This window comes from Mustela lutreola, chromosome 1, assembly GCF_030435805.1.
Source record: "Mustela lutreola isolate mMusLut2 chromosome 1, mMusLut2.pri, whole genome shotgun sequence".
NCBI classification, from domain to species: Eukaryota; Metazoa; Chordata; class Mammalia; order Carnivora; family Mustelidae; genus Mustela; species Mustela lutreola.
The window spans coordinates 272,507,257-272,525,847 of record NC_081290.1 but is presented as its reverse complement, the minus strand read 5'-3'; the positions used below and the strand labels follow the sequence as shown (position 1 = coordinate 272,525,847).

The window sequence follows — 18,591 nt, the reverse complement described above, 5'->3', positions numbered from 1 at the left end:
TCAGCTCAGGTCATGATCTCAGAGTCCTGGGATCGAGTCCCGCATCGGGCTCTCTGCTCAGCAGGGAGCCTGCCTCCCTCTCTCTCTGCCTGCCTCTCTGCCTACTTGTGATCTCTGTCTGTCAAATAAATAAATAAAATCTTGAAAAAAAAAAAAAAAGAAACAACTTAAATTTATTCTCTTAACAGTTCTAGAGGCCATAAATCCAACATGTCTTATAGGGCTAACCAAGGTGCCAGCAGGGCTGGTTCTTCCTGGAGGTTCTAGGGGAGATTATTTCCTTGGCTCTTATACATGTTTTTTTTTTTTTTTTAATTTTATTTATTTATTTGACAGACAGAGATTATAAGTAGGCAGAGAGGCAGGCAGAGAGAGAGAAGAGGAGGAAGCAGGCTCCCCGCTGAGCAGAGAGCCCAATGCGGGCTTGATCCCAGGACCCTGGGACCCTGACCTGAGCCAAAGGCAGAGGCTTTAACCCACTGAGCCTCCCAGGTGCCCCGGCTCTCATACCTTCTAGAGACTGTCCTCATTCCTTGGCTTGTGGCCCTTTCCTCTCCCTGCCTTTGGCTTTCCCACTGCTTTTTTCCTCTTCTATTAATCAAACCTTGTCTGCTTCTTACAAGGACTCTTGTGATTATATTATCCAGGATAATCTTCCCCATCTCAAGATCCTTAATTTATTTTTTTTTTAATTTTATTTTATTTATTTATTTGACAGCGAGAAATCACAAGTAGATGGAGAGGCAGGCAGAGAGAGAGAGAGAGAGGGAAGCAGGCTCCCCGCCAAGCAGAGAGCCCGATGCGGGACTCGATCCCAGGACCCTGAGATCATGACCTGAGCCGAAGGCAGCGGCTTAATCCACTGAGCCACCCAGGCGTCCCAAGATCCTTAATTTAATCCTATCTGCAAAGTTCTTCTCACCATATAAAATGGCATCCACAGGTTCTAGGGCTTAGGAACTGGATATCTCTGGGTGCCCTGCCATTATTCAGTTTACCACAGGGTGAGAGAAAAACAAAGGGTCATAAATAAGAAATAAAGGAGAGGATCCTCACTTATTCTTTGAAAATAAACTGGAAGTTACAATACCATTCCTCCCTCGAAACGGTATTCCTTGTCACCATAAACACTTAGACTAAGATAGTAAACTTGGATGGAGGCTCTCAGATCTCACTTTCCTTGTGGCTCTACCACTTACTATTTAAACAATGTGGGACAACTTATCTGCTATGCTTCAATTTCCTTGTTTTTAACCAGAGATGATAATTTTTACTCAAATGGTGATTGAGAAGATTCAATTCTATAATGCGTGAAAATATTTAACACAGTTCCTGACCCATTTAAATGATGGTCATTATTATAATTATTTTATTATTCACAGAATAGGATGCGCAACCTTCATGATGCTAAATCAGTACGCAGTATTTCCAGAGGCCTCTAGTCACCCCTTCTATGTGCATTCTGTTTAATAAGTAAAGCTTACTCAAATGTCAAATTTTTTTTTCCAACTTTAAGCATATTTGACAGAAGTATCTCTAAACTATATCACAAACTTCCTTGTCTTACCAAAAAGGTAATAGTGAACATGGTTACCTTTTGCTTAATCATCCTGGCTTAACATTATGCATATGGCTTATTGTCCTGGAGCATTACAGAAAGATATCCTCAAAGAGCAAAAAGATGAATAAAATCATTTATTTGTCCCCTACATGGTGAATGACCTTAAAACACTGCTTTTAATATGGATTTTTCTCTTCACTATTTGGATCCCTAGTGACTCCCTTTCTGATAACATTTATCATGATTGTTGGTGTGTGGCTGTGACATATGATTTATAAAAAATATATTTTGGTCACTGGGATAACCAAAAATATATTTCTCATATATATTTGGTCTTAGGGCTCAATTCCTGTCTCACAGTTCCCAAAACCCTTGGGATTTCCTTAATGTTGAGAGGGATAAACATGTTTTTTGTTTATGAATGAGGTGACTTTCTTTCTTTCTTTTCTTTTTTTTTTTTTTTTTAAAGAATATTCATTTATTTTTAATTATTGTTCAGACTTTTGAAAGCACATAAGGATGTGATTGCCAGAACCAACCTTGTGACTAGAGGGTTGGAACTTTCAGTCCCATCCCCTTACTGCTGGGGAGGGGAGAGGGCCTGGAGGTAAGAGTTCAATTGCCAAAAGCCAATGATTTAATCAACCATGCCTATGTAATGAAGCCTTCATAGAAATCCAAAAGGATGGGGTTCTGAGAGTGGAGATTTGGGGAGAGTGGTGCAGGGGGAGAGAGCATGGAAGCCCCATGCCCTTTCCCCAAAGCTTATCTTATGTTTCTCTTCTATCGGGCAGTACTGGAGTGATATCCTTCTATAATAAACTGATAGTCTATTAAGTAAAAACCTTCTCTGAGTTCCGAGCGCTGCCCTAGCAAATCACTCAGACCTGAGGAGGAAGTCCTCGGAACCTCGGATTTAGAGTTAATTGGTCAGAAGTACAGATAACAACTGAAGTAAGGCAGTGGTGGGCAGGCTTGTAGGCCAGAACACTTAACCTCTGAAATCGGATGCTATCTCCAGGTTGATAGTATCGGAATTGAGGTGAATTCAGCTGAATTCTTGGACACCCTGCTGGTGTCTACGAATTCCTTGGTATTGTGTGGGAAGCCACTGCACTGTGTTGCAACTGGGTCCAGTAACCTAGTTTAGTCGTTAGGCTAGCAATATTTTAGACCCCTCGCACTACTTTTTTTTTTTTTTTTTTAAGATTTTATTTATTATTTATTTGACAGAGATTACAAGTGGGCAGAGAGGCAAGCAGAGAGAGAGGAAGGGAAGCGAGGAAGGGAAGCAGACTCCCTGCTGAGCAGCGAGCCCGACTCGGGGCTGGATCCCAGGACCCTGGGATCAGGACCAGAGCCGAAGGCAGAGGCTTTAAACCACTGAGCCACCCAGGCGCCCCCTCACTACTTTTTTTAAATCTGCAGTTGGTGACCTGATCAGTATTTGAAGATTATGCATTTATAAGACGCTCCCTGTGAAACTCTCAGGAGACTTCCTGACTCGTCTAGGAAGACACATATAAACTCTGTAAACACTGGCTCTTCAGGGACCATTTTTACGTACTTTTAAATTAGTGACTATGTTTTGAACACCCTAGAAGTTAGACTGCTATGTTGGTAAGATATTAAAGAGAGTTCAACCATGTCAGACATTAGCCTGAGGATCTAACGTTTAATGCAAATCAAAATAGAAAAAAAAAAAACCCTCTAGAAAATTAATCAGTTTAAGATGTGACGATATCTTCTATTTAATGATCTTGTCTTCTCAAAGTGACCCATTAAATTACTGTCCACCTGGAGTGGAAGAGTTCTTATGTTTTTGTTTACGATGAACATCAGACAACCCTTGAGGCTAATGATGGCTATTCTATACCCATATGTATACAAATGTATACATAAACAGAGGAAATCTAGATTACCCAGCGATTTAGCTATACTAATTCTTGCTTTAACATTTTTACTCTCAACATTAATTCTCCTGCTTAATTGAGCCCTTTGTTGATAAAATACTTTTTTGTTTGTTGGTTTATTCTTCTCCCAAATCATTCCTTGCCCTCAGGGAAGGCATGTGAACAGCAAGTCTTATCTTGCTGTAGACTGGGCCCTCTCTGTCAGTTTTAGCTGTTGCCCATTCTTAAATGGAAAGGAGAGCAGGACACGCAAAAAGACAAGCTGGTACACTGCACAATTAAAATTCGATGAATACTCAGATGAGCCATACCTACATTTAAGTATAAGTATAAAACCAAACAAAATCAATTTTTGGATTAACTGTCATTCAGATTATCCATGTCACTGGTACTATGCGTTTTAGGTACACCCATTAAGTATCACTAAACTGTATTTTTATTAGTACTTTTCTTTTCTTTTTTTAAAAGATTTTTAAAATTTATTTATTCAACACAGAGAGAGATCACGCGTAGGCAGAGAGGCAGGCAGAGAGAGGGGGAAGCAGGCTCCCCGCTGAGCAGAGAGCCCGATGCGGTGCTTGATCCCAGGACCCGAGATCATGACCTGAGCCGAAGGCAGAGGCTTAACCCACTGAGCCACCCAGGTGCCCCTATTAGTACTATTTTTAATGCAATATAGCCCATTCATTTTAATTTACAAAACAGATGTAATGAATTATAGTGATATATGATGCTTCTTTCTCTATATTTTCCAGGAATATGAAGAATCATGAGATTTTTTTTTGTCCTGCCCACAATGGCTTTATAGTAAAGAGCACAGGTATTAGGTATATATTAGTTACAGTATAATAATAAGTGCCATTTACATGGTACCTACTAAGTATTAAACACTATATGGATACTTTTTATATTGTGGTGGTTTTAAGATATGTCCACAAAATCTCCTGATTCTCTTCAAAAGGCAGTTCCTAATTCTCTTCCCTTCGGTATGGGCTAAACTTAGGGACTCATTTCTAAGGAACAGAATAAAAGAAAAGTGACAGTATGTGACTTCATAGACTAGGTCATAAAAGGCACTGTGGCTTCCGGCTTGCTCTCTCTTCCTCTGAGATCACTTTTTTGTGGGAAAGCCACTGCCATAATCATGAGGAACGTGTGAAGTACCAAGGCCTCCTGCTGACAGCGATACAAGTGAGCTTAGAAACCCTATTCAAGCAAGCCTTCAGATGACTGCAGCCCCAACCTAAGCCTTGACTTCAAGCTTTTGAGGGACCTTGAGCCAGGACCATCCAAGTAAATTGCTCCTGCATTCCTGATGCTTAGAAATTGTGTGAAATAATGTTTACTGTGTTAAGTCTCTAAGGTTTAGGGTAATTTATTGCAAAGCAATAGGTAACTAGTACACACAGACACACACACACGCACACACACATACATTTTTATTCTCACAAGCATCATGGGATAAGTGGTATTCTGAGGAAACAAAGGCTTAGGTGGTTACTTAACTTACTCAAGGCCACACAGCTATTGGTTGCAGATGCATGATACCACACCCATTTACTCCACTATATTATACTATCTCTTTTCAAGTCTTGTTTCTTTCAGGCAGCTTTTTAGCTATCTCTCCCAACTTGATTAGCTTGCCATCAATGCCCTCATTCAAACAATGGATTGGGGGGAAAAAAAAGAATGGCTAAGGATGTAATCCAGAATTACACTTCTGGAGATGTCCCTTTAGGATCATATGAACCTATCTGGTATGATCGTTCAACCAATTATTTATCATCCATGCTATATTCCTTCTGCTTATTCACAAGGATATTGTGGAGATGTTGTCAATGTCCTGCTGAAATTCAAATAAAACTAAACAAATATAATGAATATAGCCATACTAAGTACAGCTTTCTCCTAATTTACCAATCTAGTTATCCCTTAAAAAAGGGAATATATTTTCATTAACTGTTTAATTTCTTCCTCCTTCAGTATTACAGCCATTACCATCATGCATTACCACTCCCATCACTGGACCGTTATCGCTGGTTTTGATAAATAAATAAATAACCATTAAAATTTTTTTTTATTTTTTTAAAGATTTTATTTATTTACTTGACAGAGAGAAGATCACAAGTAGGCAGAGAGGCAGGCAGAGGGAGAGGGGGAAGCAGGCTCCTCGCTATGCAGAGAGCCCAATGCGGGGCCCGATCCCAGGACCCTGAGATCATGACCTGGGTCGAAGGCAGAGGCTTAACCCACTGAACCACCCAGGCGCCCCAATAAATAACCATTTTAGACACATTATTTGTTTTAAACCTCAGAACTACCCTATGAAGTAGGGTAAAGTATTTCTACTTTACCAATAGGAAAATTTGGCTTAAAGAAGTTAAATAACTTGCCTAATGTCATTTTATTAAGAGGTGAAAGAGCTGGGATTGAAAGCAAGCCTTCCTTACTCTACAAGTGTGGGATCCCTTTCTTTCTCTTTCCCCTTTTCTTCCATCTCCTCCCCTGGTCCTCCCCTTCCCCACTTCTTCAATAAACTCTGATAGGTTTACCATTACCACAGGTTCCTTTCCTGAATATCTACAGGTATTTATTCATTTTAATAGTTGAAGAATATCACCCAAGATATATACCAAGGTCACCAACCTTCGGTCTGCTGAAATGACCTTCTGAATATGGGTTCCCTGACTTCAATCTTTGGAGCTTCTCTCCTCCCTGCCAACCCCTCCCCATAATGGGCACAATTTCCATTTTCTAAAGATTGCCAGCAGTGGTTCAGCCAGCTTATCTACTAGATCTTTGTACCCTGGAATGTACATTAGATCCAGGAACTTGAATTCATTTTAAGCAGTTAGGTGATCTCTTACAATCCAGTCATGTTTGATTTCATTCCCTGGAACTACCATTCACTTTATCTCTTCCAGTCCAAACAGCATCCTCTTTAACTGAGAAGACTAAATCAAAATAGGAGGTGAATGCTGGTTTTTTTTCTTTCATTCATTAATAGTATACCATCCACCTAGGCTTCATTGTTCTTTTTGCCACAATGTGATTTTTTTTTAAGACTTTATTCATTTATTTGACAGAGAGAGATCACAAGTAAGCGGAGAGGCAGGCAGAGAGAGAGGAAGGGAAACAGGCTCCCTACTGAGCAGAGAGCCCGATGCGGGACTCGATCCCAGGACCCTGGGATCATGACCTGAGCTGAAGGCAGGGGCTTAACCCACTGAGCCACCCAGGCGCCCCCACAATGTGATTTTTTAAAGCTTTATTTATTTAAGTAACCTCTACATCCATTGTGGAGCTTAAGCTCAAGACCCCAAGATCAAAAGTCACATGCTCCTCTGACTAAGCCAGCCTAGCACCCTGCTGCAATGTAATTTTTTAATAAGGAAGACTTTTATATATGCACTCCTATGTTTATTGCAACATTATTTTTTATTTAAATTCAATTAATTAACATATAATGGATTATTGGTTTCAGAGGTAGAGGTCAGTGATTCATGTATAATCTTATATAATACCCAGTGCTCCTTACATCACATGCCTTCATTAATGTCCATTACCCAGCTGCTCCATGCCCCCCAGCCACCCTCCCCTATTGCAACATTACTTACAGTAGCCAAGATGTAGAAGCAACTTAAGTGTCTATTGATAAATGTATGGATAAAGAAGATGTGGTATATGTGTATATGTATATATGTATCATATATGTATATAATGGAATATTACACAGCCATAAAAAGGATGGACGCTTGCCGTTTGCAACAAGATGGAAGGACCTGGAGAGTATTATGCTAAGTAAAATAAGTCAGACTGAGAAAGACAAAGGTCATATAATTTTGTTTATATGTGGAATTTAAAAAACAAAGCAAATTAATAAACACACAAAAGACAGAATCAGATTTATAAATACAGAGAACAACTGATGGCTGCCAGAGGGGAGGGAAGTAGGGAGATGGGAAAAATGGGTGAAGGGGAGTGGGAGATAAAGGCCTCCAGCTGAGGAATGAATAAGTCACGGGGATAAAAGGTATATCGTAGAATATAGTCAATTATATTATAATAGTTATATGGTGACAGATTATAACTACACTTGTGGTGAGCCCAGCAAAATATACAGAGATACTGAATCACTCTGTTTGTACCTGAAACTAATGTAACATGTAGGTCTACTATACTCAAATAAAAAGCAAACTAAAAAATTAAAAGGGTATTTTTAATTTTTATTTCTTTTTAAAAATGATTTAATTTATTTATTTATATGAGAGAGAGAACACAAGTACTCAGGGCTTGATCCCAGGACCCTGAGATCATGACCTGAGCCAAAGTCAGATGTTTAACTCACTGAATCACCCAGGCGCCCCAAAGGAAGACTTCTTACATTGTCTTCAGTATTTTGCCACAAGTCTCAGTTTTCCTTGTCTCTTATTTTCCCTTTAATTTAATACAATTCAGTAAATATTCATTTATATGTGCCTTGATCCAGGCACTTGGCCAAATGTTAGGAACATGGGAACAGGTATATGCTGTCATGGAGATTATAGCCCAATAAGAAAGGCAGAATTTAAGCTAACAATTGTATGTATGAGAACTGTTAGGAAAAGAGATAAGAAGCATATTAAACCTAATTTAAAGGTTCAAGTCTTCTTAGAAAAAGAGGCACTTAAAAAAAGTATTGCCAATCATATATAAACTCTTTCAGAAAAGACAAGAAAAAGTACTTCCAAACTCATCTTATGAGGTCAGAATAATCCTGACTCCTAATACCCTAAAATACCTCATGCAGATAGACACAAAAATCACTAACAAAATGTTAGTTAAAGGAATCCAATGACATATGAAATGATAATAAATCATGACTAAGGTGGATTTATCCACGTGAACAGCACAAAAGAGAAAAATCATATGTTACTCAATAGACTCAGAAAAATAACATAAAAATGAATATTAATTCATAATAAAAATTCTCACCAACTAAGAATAAAAGTAAACTTCCTCAACCTAATAAAGTGCATCCATGAAAAACCTCCCATTTAATTCTAAAGACTAAAAATTTTCCAGCCAAAGCAAGGTTATCTGCTCTTACCAAATTTATTTAACATTGTAATGAGGTCCTACTCTGTGCAATAAATAAAGAAAAAAGACCCCACAGAGATTGGAAAGGAAGAAGTAAAACTGCCTCTATTTGCATATGACACGATTTTGCATGTAGAAAATTCTAAGGAATCTACAGTGAAACTATGAGAACTAATAAGTGAATTTAACAAAGTCACACGATACAAGAGGAATATACAAAAGGCAATTATATTTCTATAATCTTGCAATGAAAAATTGGTAAAGAAAATAGTTTTAACAATAATACTGTTTATAATATTAGCATAAAACATGAAATATTTAGGGATAAATTCAATTAAATGTGTAAGATCTATATATTAAATACTATAATACCTTGCTGAGAGAAATATCAGATGACCCAAGGAAAAATGTACTATGTTCATGGATTAGAAGTTTCAATATTATGAAGTTAACAATTCTCCCTAGACTGATCTACAGAGTCTTCAAATCTCAATCAAATTATTCTCAGGATTGCTTTGCTTTGTTTTCTTTTCTTTCTTTCTTTTTTTCTTTCTGTCTGTCTGTCTTTCTTGTTGTAGAAATTGACAAGTTTATTCTCAAAGTTATATGGAAATGCAAGAGACCTCTAATGACCTAAACAATACTGGAAAAGTAAAAGCTGAAGTGCATACACTACGTTACTATAAAGTTAAAGTAATCAAGACTAAAGTTTTACAAATAGATCAGTAGAACAGAACAGAAAATCTAGAAATGCACCCACACATATAAAGTCAATTGACTTTTTTTTTTTTTAAACAAAGGAACAAAAACAAGTAAGTAGGAAAAGTAAAGCCTTTTCAACAAATGGTGCTGGAACAAACAACTGGCTATCCAGATGGTACAAAAAGAACCTTGACCTCAACTTCAAGCCACCCACAAAAATTGATTCAAGATGGATTATAGACCTAAACATAAAAGCTAGATTTTTAATCCTTTCAGAAGAAAATGTAGGGTAATACTGTCCCAAACTTAGGGTAGGCAAAGATTTTTAAAAACTGAACCCAGAAGGCACTAATCATAAAAGAAAAAATTGATCAAATGGACTTTAAAAACTTCTGCTCAATGAAAGACACCATTAGGGGAAAAAAAAACCAACCCAAAGAATGGTAGAAATATTTGCAATATGCATATCTGACTTGCAACCAGAATACATAAAGAACTACCGCTCAATAATTAAAACAACCCACCCAAAACTGAGCAGAAGATTTCAAAAGGAACTTCACAAAGAAAATGGCCAGTAAACAATTAAAAACTGTTCAGCATCATTAATCATCAGGGAAATGCAAATTAAAACCATAACGAGATAGCACTCAATACTCACAAGAAAAGCTAAAATTAAAAAGTCTGGGCTCACTTCAGCAACACATATATTAAAATTGTTACGATACAGATTAGCATGGCCCCTGTGCAAGGATGACAGGCAAGTTTGTGAAGTGCTCCATATTTTCTAAAATAACCTTATAGTGATAATCACTTCACAATACATACATATATCAAACCATCACATTGTATATCTTAAATTTAAACAATGTTATGTGTCAATTATATCTCAATAAAGCTAAGGGGGAAAAGAAGACTGAAAACACCAAATGTTACCAAGGATGTGTTAACAATAGGGATTTTTCAGACATTGTTGGTGGGCATGTAAAACAGTACAACCACTCCGGAAAAAGTCTGCCAGCAATTCCACCCTTAGATATTTACCCAAGAGAAATAAAAAACATATGTCCATGAAGTTCAGCATCCTTTCATGAAAAAACTCAGAACAAATTGGGTATAGAAGGGAATGTACTTCAACAAAATAAAGGCCATTTATGGCCCACAACTAACATACTCAATGGTGAAAGACTGAAGCCTCTCCCTCTAAGATCAGGAACGAGACCATGCCTTTTCAACATAGTACTGGAAGTCCTTGCCAGAGAAATTAGGCAAGAAAAAGAAATGGAAGCCATCCAAATTGGAAAGGAAGAAATAAAACTCTGTAGAGAATATCACCAAGTATAGAACGAATTTTTTAAAAAGCCATCAAGGGGCACTGGATGGCTCAGTCGGTTAAGTGTCTCTGCCTTTGGCTCAGCTCACGATCTCAGGGTCCTGGGATCAAGCCCATGTCAGGCTCCCTGCTCAGCAGGGAGTCTGCTTCTCCTTCTCCCTTACCCTTGCTCATGTGCTCTCTCTCTCTCTTGCTCACTCTTCCTCTCAAATAAATAAAATCTTAAAAAAATTGAAAATTAAAACAATTAAAAATCAATCAAAAACCTCTTAGAACTAATAAACGAATTCAGTTAAGTTACAGGACACAAAATCAATGTACAAAAACCAGTTGCATTTTTTTTTAAGATTTTTTTTTTTAATTTTTTCTTTTTAAAAACATATATTTTTATCCCCAGGGGTACAGGTCTGTGAATCGCCAGGTTTACACACTTCACAGCACTCACCAAATCACATACCCTCCCCAATGTCCATAATCCCACCCCCTTCTCCCAAACCCCCTCCCCCCGGCAACCCTCAGTTTGTTTTGTGAGATTAAGAGTCACTTATGGTTTGTCTCCCTCCCAATCCCATCTTGTTTCATTTATTCTTCTTCTACCCACTTAAGCCTTCATGTTGTATCACCACTTCCTCATATCAGGGAGATCATATGATAGTTGTCTTTCTCTGCTTGACTTATTTCGCTAAGCATGATACGCTCTAGTTCCATCCATGTTGTTGCAAATGGCAAGATTTCATTTCTTTTGATGGCTGCATAGTATTCCATTGTGTATATATACCACATCTTCTTGATCCATTCATCTGTTGATGGACATCTAGGTTCTTTCCATAGTTTGGCTATTGTGGACATTGCTGCTATAAACATTCGGGTGCATGTGCCCCTTTGGATCACTACATTTGTATCTTTAGGGTAAATACCCAATAGTGCAATTGCTGGGTCATAGGGCAGTTCTATTTTCAACATTTTGAGGAACCTCCATGCTGTTTTCCAGAGTGGCTGCACCAGCTTGCATTCCCACCAACAGTGTAGGAGGGTTCCCCTTTCTCCGCATCCTCGCCAGCATCTGTCATTTCCTGACTTGTTGATTTTAGCCATTCTGACTGGTGTGAGGTGATATCGCATCGTGGTTTTGATTTGTATTTCCCTGATGCCGAGTGATATGGAGCACTTTTTCATGTGTCTGTTGGCCATCTGGATGTCTTCTTTGCAGAAATGTCTGTTCATGTCCTCTGCCCATTTCTTGATTGGATTATTTGTTCTTTGGGTGTTGAGTTTGCTAAGTTCTTTATAGATTTTTTTTAAGATTTTTTAAAAATTTATTTATTTGACAGAGAGAGATCACAAGTAGGCAGAGAGACGGGCAGAGAGAGAGAAGCAGGCTCCCTGCAGAGCAGAGAGCCCGATGTGGGGCTCGATCCCAGGACCCTGAGATAATGACCTGAGCCGAAGGCAGAAGCTTTAACCCACTGAGCCACCCAGGCGCCCCATCAGTTGCATTTTTTATACACTAACAACAAACTAACTGAAAAGGAAATAAAGAAAACAATGCCATTTACAATAGTATCAAACACTATAAAATACTTAGGAGTAATTTTATTGAAAGAGGTGAAAAATCTGTACACTGAAAACTGTGAGACAGAAGACCGAAACAAATAGAAAGATATCTGTGTTCATGAATTGGGGGAATTAATATTGTTAAAATGTTCCTATTCCTCAAATATATCTACAGATTCAATGTAATCCCTAGCAACGTTCCAATGGAATTTTTCACAGCAGTTAAAAAAAAAATCCTAAAATTCATATGAAACCACAAAAGACCCTGAATGGCTAAATCAATCCTAAGAAAGTACAGAGCAGGAGATACCACACTTCCTGATTTCAAACTAGATTACAAAGCTACAACATAATCAAAACAGTATGGTACTGGCATAAAAACATTTGCACAGACCAATGGAACAGAATCAAGAGCCTAGAAATAAACTTATGCATATACAGTGAATGAATATTTGGCAAGAGAGCCAAAAATACTCAATGGAGAAAGGTTAGTCTCTCCAACAAATGGTGCTGGGAAAGCAGATATTCAGGTAAAATAATGAAATTGGACCCCCTATCTTACACCACTTACAAAAGTTAACTTGAAATGGATTAAGGACTTAAATGTAAGATCTAAAACTGTTAAACTCCTACAAGAAAACATAGGGGAAAATCTTCTTGACTTTGGTCTTTGCAATGATTTTTTGTATGTGATACCAAAAACACAAACAACAAAAGCAAAAATAAATAAGTGGGACTACATCAAACTCAAAAGCTTCTGCACAGCAAAAGAAACAGTCAACAAAATAAAAAGGTTACCTACAGAATGAGAGAAAATATTTGCAAACCATATATCTGATAAGTCATCAATATCCAAAATATATAAGGAACTCACACAACTCAATAGCAAAAAACCCCAAATAACCCAATTTAAAAATGGGCAGAGGACCTGAATAGATAACTTTCCCAAAGAAGAGATATTATTGGCCAACAGATACATGAAAAGATAGTCAACATCACTAATTATCAGGGAAATGCAAATCAAAACCACAATGAGATATCACCTCACATCTATAAAAATTATTATTAAAAAAGAGGTAACGTGTCAGCAGAATGTAGAGCAAAGGAAACCCTTGTGCTGGGGAGAATATAAATTGGTGCAGTCATTCTGGAAAATAGTATGAAGTTCTTCAAAAAGATAAAGATAGAACTACCATACAATCCAGCAATCCCGTATTTGGGCTTATATCCATAGGAGGTGAAATTCCTATTTCAAAGACGTATCACCACTCCCATGTTCATTACAGCATTATTCACAATAGTCAAGTCAGGAACAATATAAATGCTGGTGTATGAATGGATAAAGAAAATATGGTATATGTATACAGTGGAATACAATTCAGCTATAAAAGAGAAGGAAATCTTGCCTTCTACAACAATATGGATGGAACTTGAAGGCATTATACTAAGTGAAATAAGTCCGACAGAGAAAGACAAATGCTATATGGAAAGACAAATATATATGGAATCTAAAAAAGCCAAACTCATTGAAATCGAGTGTAGAATGGTGGTTACCAAGAATGGGGGTGGTAGAAATGGGAAGACGTTGGTCAGAGGGTATAAACTTCTAGTTATAAGATGAATAATTTCTGAGGACATAATGTACAGCATGGTGACTATACTTAGCAATACTGTATTATATACTTGAGAGTTACTAATCCTAAGTGTTTTTACCACCACCACCATCACCATCACCAACAACAAATCCCCCCCAAAAAAACAGGTAATTATGTGAGGTAATAGAGGTGTTAACCTTATTGTGGTAATCATTTTACAATATACATATATATCAGATCATCACATTATACACCACAAATTTATATAATATTACATGTCAATTACATCACAATAAAGCTGGGAAAAAATGTGTGCACAAAAAGACTTATAGACAAATGTTCTCAAAATTTTTTTAAGTAGCAAAACCCACATAATTCACATGATGGTTAACAGGTGAACAAAAAACAAATTGTGTTATATTTATATAGTGGAATACTACTCAGTAATTAAAAGGAACAAACGGGCTGGTACATACCACGATGTAGATGAACATTTCTCCAAAGGAGATACACAAATGACCAATATGCAAATGAAAAGATACCTGACATCATTAGTCTTCAGATAAATATAAATTAAAAACATGAGATACTACTTCATACTTACTAGAATGCCTCTAATAAAAAGGACAGATGGTATCAAATGTTGGTAAGAATGTGGAGAAGCTATAGCCCATGCATTGCTGGTGGGAATGTAAAATGATGCAGCTACTTTGGAAAACAGGCAGTTCCTCACAAAGTTACATACAGAATTACCATATGACCCAGCATCCACTCCTAGGTATACGCCCAAGAGAAATGAAAATGTATGTTCACACAAATATTTGAATGCAGATGTTCATTGTAGCACTACTCATAATAGCCAAAAAGAAGAAACAGCCCAGATGTCTGTCTACAGCGGACTGGATAAACAGACGTGGTACGCCTGCATGATGGAATATTACTTGGTCATAGAAAAGGAAAGAGGTATGCATCTGAAACATACTATGCATGGATGAACCTTGAAATCATTATTTTAAGTGAAGGAAACCAGACACAGAAGCCCACATATTGTAGGATTCCATCTATATGAAATGTCCAGAATAGGCAAATCCAAAGAGACAGAAAGTAAATTAGGGCTATGAGTGGGTGTGTGGGGAAAAAGTAGTAGGTAATTAGTAATTAGAGTTACTGCTAATAAGTATGGGGTATTTTGGAGGGCGGGGGGAGCTGGTGATGAAAATGTTCTAAAATTGATTGTGGTGATGGTTGCACAACTGTGTATGAATACACTAAAAACCACCAAATTGTACATTTCAAATAGGTGAATTTTGGGGCATCTGGCTGGCTCAGTCCATAGAGCATGCAACTCTCAGTCTCAAGGTTGTGAGTTCAAACCCCATGTTGGGTATGGAGACTACTTTAAAATAATTTAAAAGTAGGGGTGCCTGGGTTGCTTAAGTTGGTTAAGTGTCTGATTCTTGGTTTTGGCTCATGTTGTAATCTCAGGGTCATGAGATGGAGCCCGGTATTAGGCTCCGCACTCAGCATGAAGTTTGCTTCAGATTCTCTCCCCGTCTGCCCCTCCCACTTGTGCTCTCTTGCCCTCTCAAAAATAAAGTTTTAAAAAACAGGTGAATTTTATGGGATTCAATTTTATCTCAAGCTATTATTTAAAAAAATTTTTAAAGATTTTATTCTTATTTATTTGACAGAGAGAGAGAGAGAGAGCACACATGCACGATTACAAGCAGGAGGAGAAACAGAGGGAAAGGGAGAGGCAGGCTCCCTGTTGAGCAGGGAGCCCAATATGGGACTGGATCCCAGGATCCTGGGATCATGACCTGAGCCAAAGGCAGACGCTTAACTGACTGAGCCACCCAGGTGCTCCTAAATTTTTTTTTTTTTAAAGAACCATGTATACAATCCTTTTCTGTGAGTTTTCTGTTCATTTCCTTCATTAAATTTTCTACAGAATTTTTAGTATTTTTCCTTCATTCATTTATTTGAAAGAGAGAAAGCAAGAGAAAGAGAAAGAGAGAGAGAAAGCATGAGCAGGGAAGAGGGGCAGAGGAAGAGGGAGAAGCAGACTCCAAACTGAGCAGGGAGCCAGACTCAGGACTCAATCCCACATGTCCTGAGCGGAAAGCATTTGCTTAACCAACTGAGCCAAATGGGCACCTGAATTTTTAGTATTTCTATAACTGATTTTTAGGAACTCTGTATGTAAGGAAATTAGTCTTTCATCTGTAATATAAGCTGCAAATACCTCTCCCTGTTTGTTGTTAATCTTTGGTTCTTACATAAAGGGTTTGTTGTTGTTTTTTGTCATACAGATTTTTCATCCTTTTTTATCTAATGAAATACATCAATAGTTTCTTTTATGACTTCCAGGTTTTTTGTCATTCATATTTAGAAAGGCTTTTCTCTCTGTGAGATTATAAAAACATTTTCCTGTGGTTTCTTTGAGTGTATTTATGGTTTCAATTTTTACATTGAATTTTTTGATCCATCTGGAATTTATTTTCATATAAGGTGTGAGGAAGGAATCCAACTTTTCAAAAGATGGCTACTACTGGTGCTCATTGATTTAAAGCACCCTCCCTCCTCCAACATAAGTTAGTACCATTTCACATTTGGGTCAATTTGGGGGCTTCTCCATTCTGGTCCATTGATCTTTACTTATCTCTTCATGTGCCAGTAATGAATGTTTGTACAGAAGAGTGATGAAGAACATGTATATTGGAGCCAGCTTTCTGAGTTTAAATTCAACCTCTGAGACTTGCTGGCTCTGTGAGTTTGAGCAAGGTCATCCTAATGGGCTGTTGTGAGGATTAAATGAATTATTTCATCTAAAGAGCTTAGAACAGTACTTAGGACACAGTGTTTTGTGTTAGCTATTTTATTAATAAAATTTTATGGCCTTATAATAGATTCTAAATCTGGAGCTAGTGCTCCCTTATTTCTTTTTTTTCTCAGGATATTCCTGGTTATTCTAGTCTACTTGGTTTTTCTGTATAATCTTTACAATCAGCTTGTCTTAACAAAATAAGCAAACAAGCAAAATAAAATCCTGTTTTTACTGAGATCATGCTAATTATAGATTAAATTAGGAGCACTGACAGCTTTATGATTTTCAAGTCTTCCTTTCCAAGAACACAGTATGCCTTTCCATATGCCCAAGTCTTCTTTCAGGTTTTACGGTACTGTTTTAAAGCCTTCATATAGTTCTGGATATTCTTGTTGGGTTTATTGCTAGGTATTTTATCTTCTCTTACTATTATAAAAAGGGAATTTTCTTCATATCTGAATATATACAGACTATTTTTATTTTTATAAGGATTTTCATTTATTTATTTGTCAGAGAGAGAGAGAGAAAATGAGCATACAAGCAGCGGGAGAGGCAGGCAGATGGAGAAGCAGGCTCCCTGCTGAGCAAGGAGTCCATCTCGGGACTGAATCCCAAGACCCTGGGATCATGACCCAAGTGGAAGGAAGATGCTTAACCAATTGAGCCACCCGTGGGGGGGGAGGGGTGCCAAGGCTATTATTTATTTTTTTTTAAGATTTTATTTATTTATTTGTTAGAGAGAGAGAGAGCTCGAGCACAGGCAGACAGAGTGGCAGGCAGAGGCAGAGGGAGAAGCAGGTTCCCTGCCCAGCAAGGAGCCTGATGTGGGACATCCCAGGACACTGGGATCATGACCTGAGCTGAAGGGAGCTGCTTAACCCACTGAGCCACCCAGGCGTCCTGTAAGGCTATTATTTTTAAATAAATCACTGGGGGCACCTGGGTGGCTCAGATGGTTGTCTGCCCTCGGCTCAGGTCTTGATCTCAGGGTCCTGAGATAGAGTCCCCATCGGTTCCCCTGCTCAGTGGGGAGCCTGCTTCTCCCTCTCCCTCTGCTGCTCCCCCTGCTTATACTCTCTCACTCTCTGTCAAATAAATAAATAAATAAAATCTTTAAAAATAAATAAATAAATAAATGGTGTTAGTATATTTTGTCTAATTGCCTTGCTGAAGTTTCATACTCTTTATAATAGATTCAACTTACCTGGGGCTTTCCAGGTTAAGTACTCATGTCACCTGAAAATGATGTAATTTTCCTTTTCCTTTAAAATTTTTATCTCTTATGTCTTTTTCCTGCCTAATAGTATTGACTGAAATCTACAGAAAAATGTAAATAACAGTAGGAAACAGTAAAGGGTAAAACTATTTTTATAATTATATCTAGAACTCATAGCTCATATTTCCTCCTTCTGAAATGAAGATAACATGAAGGTAAATAAAAGATTTAAAATTTTAAGGAAGAAAAAAAGAAAATGAGATTTAATTATGAATTTTAAATGTAAGAATTTTAGAAAAAGCTCCTTTTTTTTAAAAAAAACAAAAGGGTTATACAAATATAATTCAGCATAATCTATATTGTGTAAAAACACCCATGAATAAAAAAAAAAAATTAGACCAAGGAGAGAGAGGCCCCAGGAGAAAGCAACTTGCTGACACCTTGAGTTAGACTTCTAGCCGGAGACTGTGAGAAAATAAATTTCTGTTGTTTAAGCTAAAAAACCCCACCAAAAACAAAAACCAAAACCCCAAAACAAACAAACAAAAAACCCACTAGGAATAATAGCAAGTATATAAATGCTGAGTGTTGTCAGTAGTGGGTTTGGAGGTGATTATTTTTCTGCTTCATTACACCTTTCCATACTACTAAATTTCTACAATAAGCAAGTATTTCTTTAATGATCAGAAAAACATAAACAGAAAAAAAAAGAATTAATCATGTGTGCTGCTTTTTGGCTGAATGTGACTTTGAGCTTACGTCTTGACATTTGAAATCCCTATCACCATGTTCTCCTAACTCAGTCCAGTTTTGT

General features: G+C 37.5%; 1 protein-coding gene and 1 non-coding gene across 8 annotated transcripts in view; one reads left to right on the top strand and one right to left on the bottom strand.

The window, feature by feature from the left end:
• Window positions 1-18,591, bottom strand: part of CSTPP1 (centriolar satellite-associated tubulin polyglutamylase complex regulator 1) — a 190,542-nt gene that overhangs the window by 64,287 nt on the left and 107,664 nt on the right. The gene's annotated exons all lie outside the window — the stretch shown is intronic.
• LOC131822915 (U6 spliceosomal RNA) lies at window positions 9,939-10,040 on the top strand. Its single transcript, XR_009350391.1, has one exon. It is a non-coding gene; the product is annotated as a U6 spliceosomal RNA (small nuclear RNA).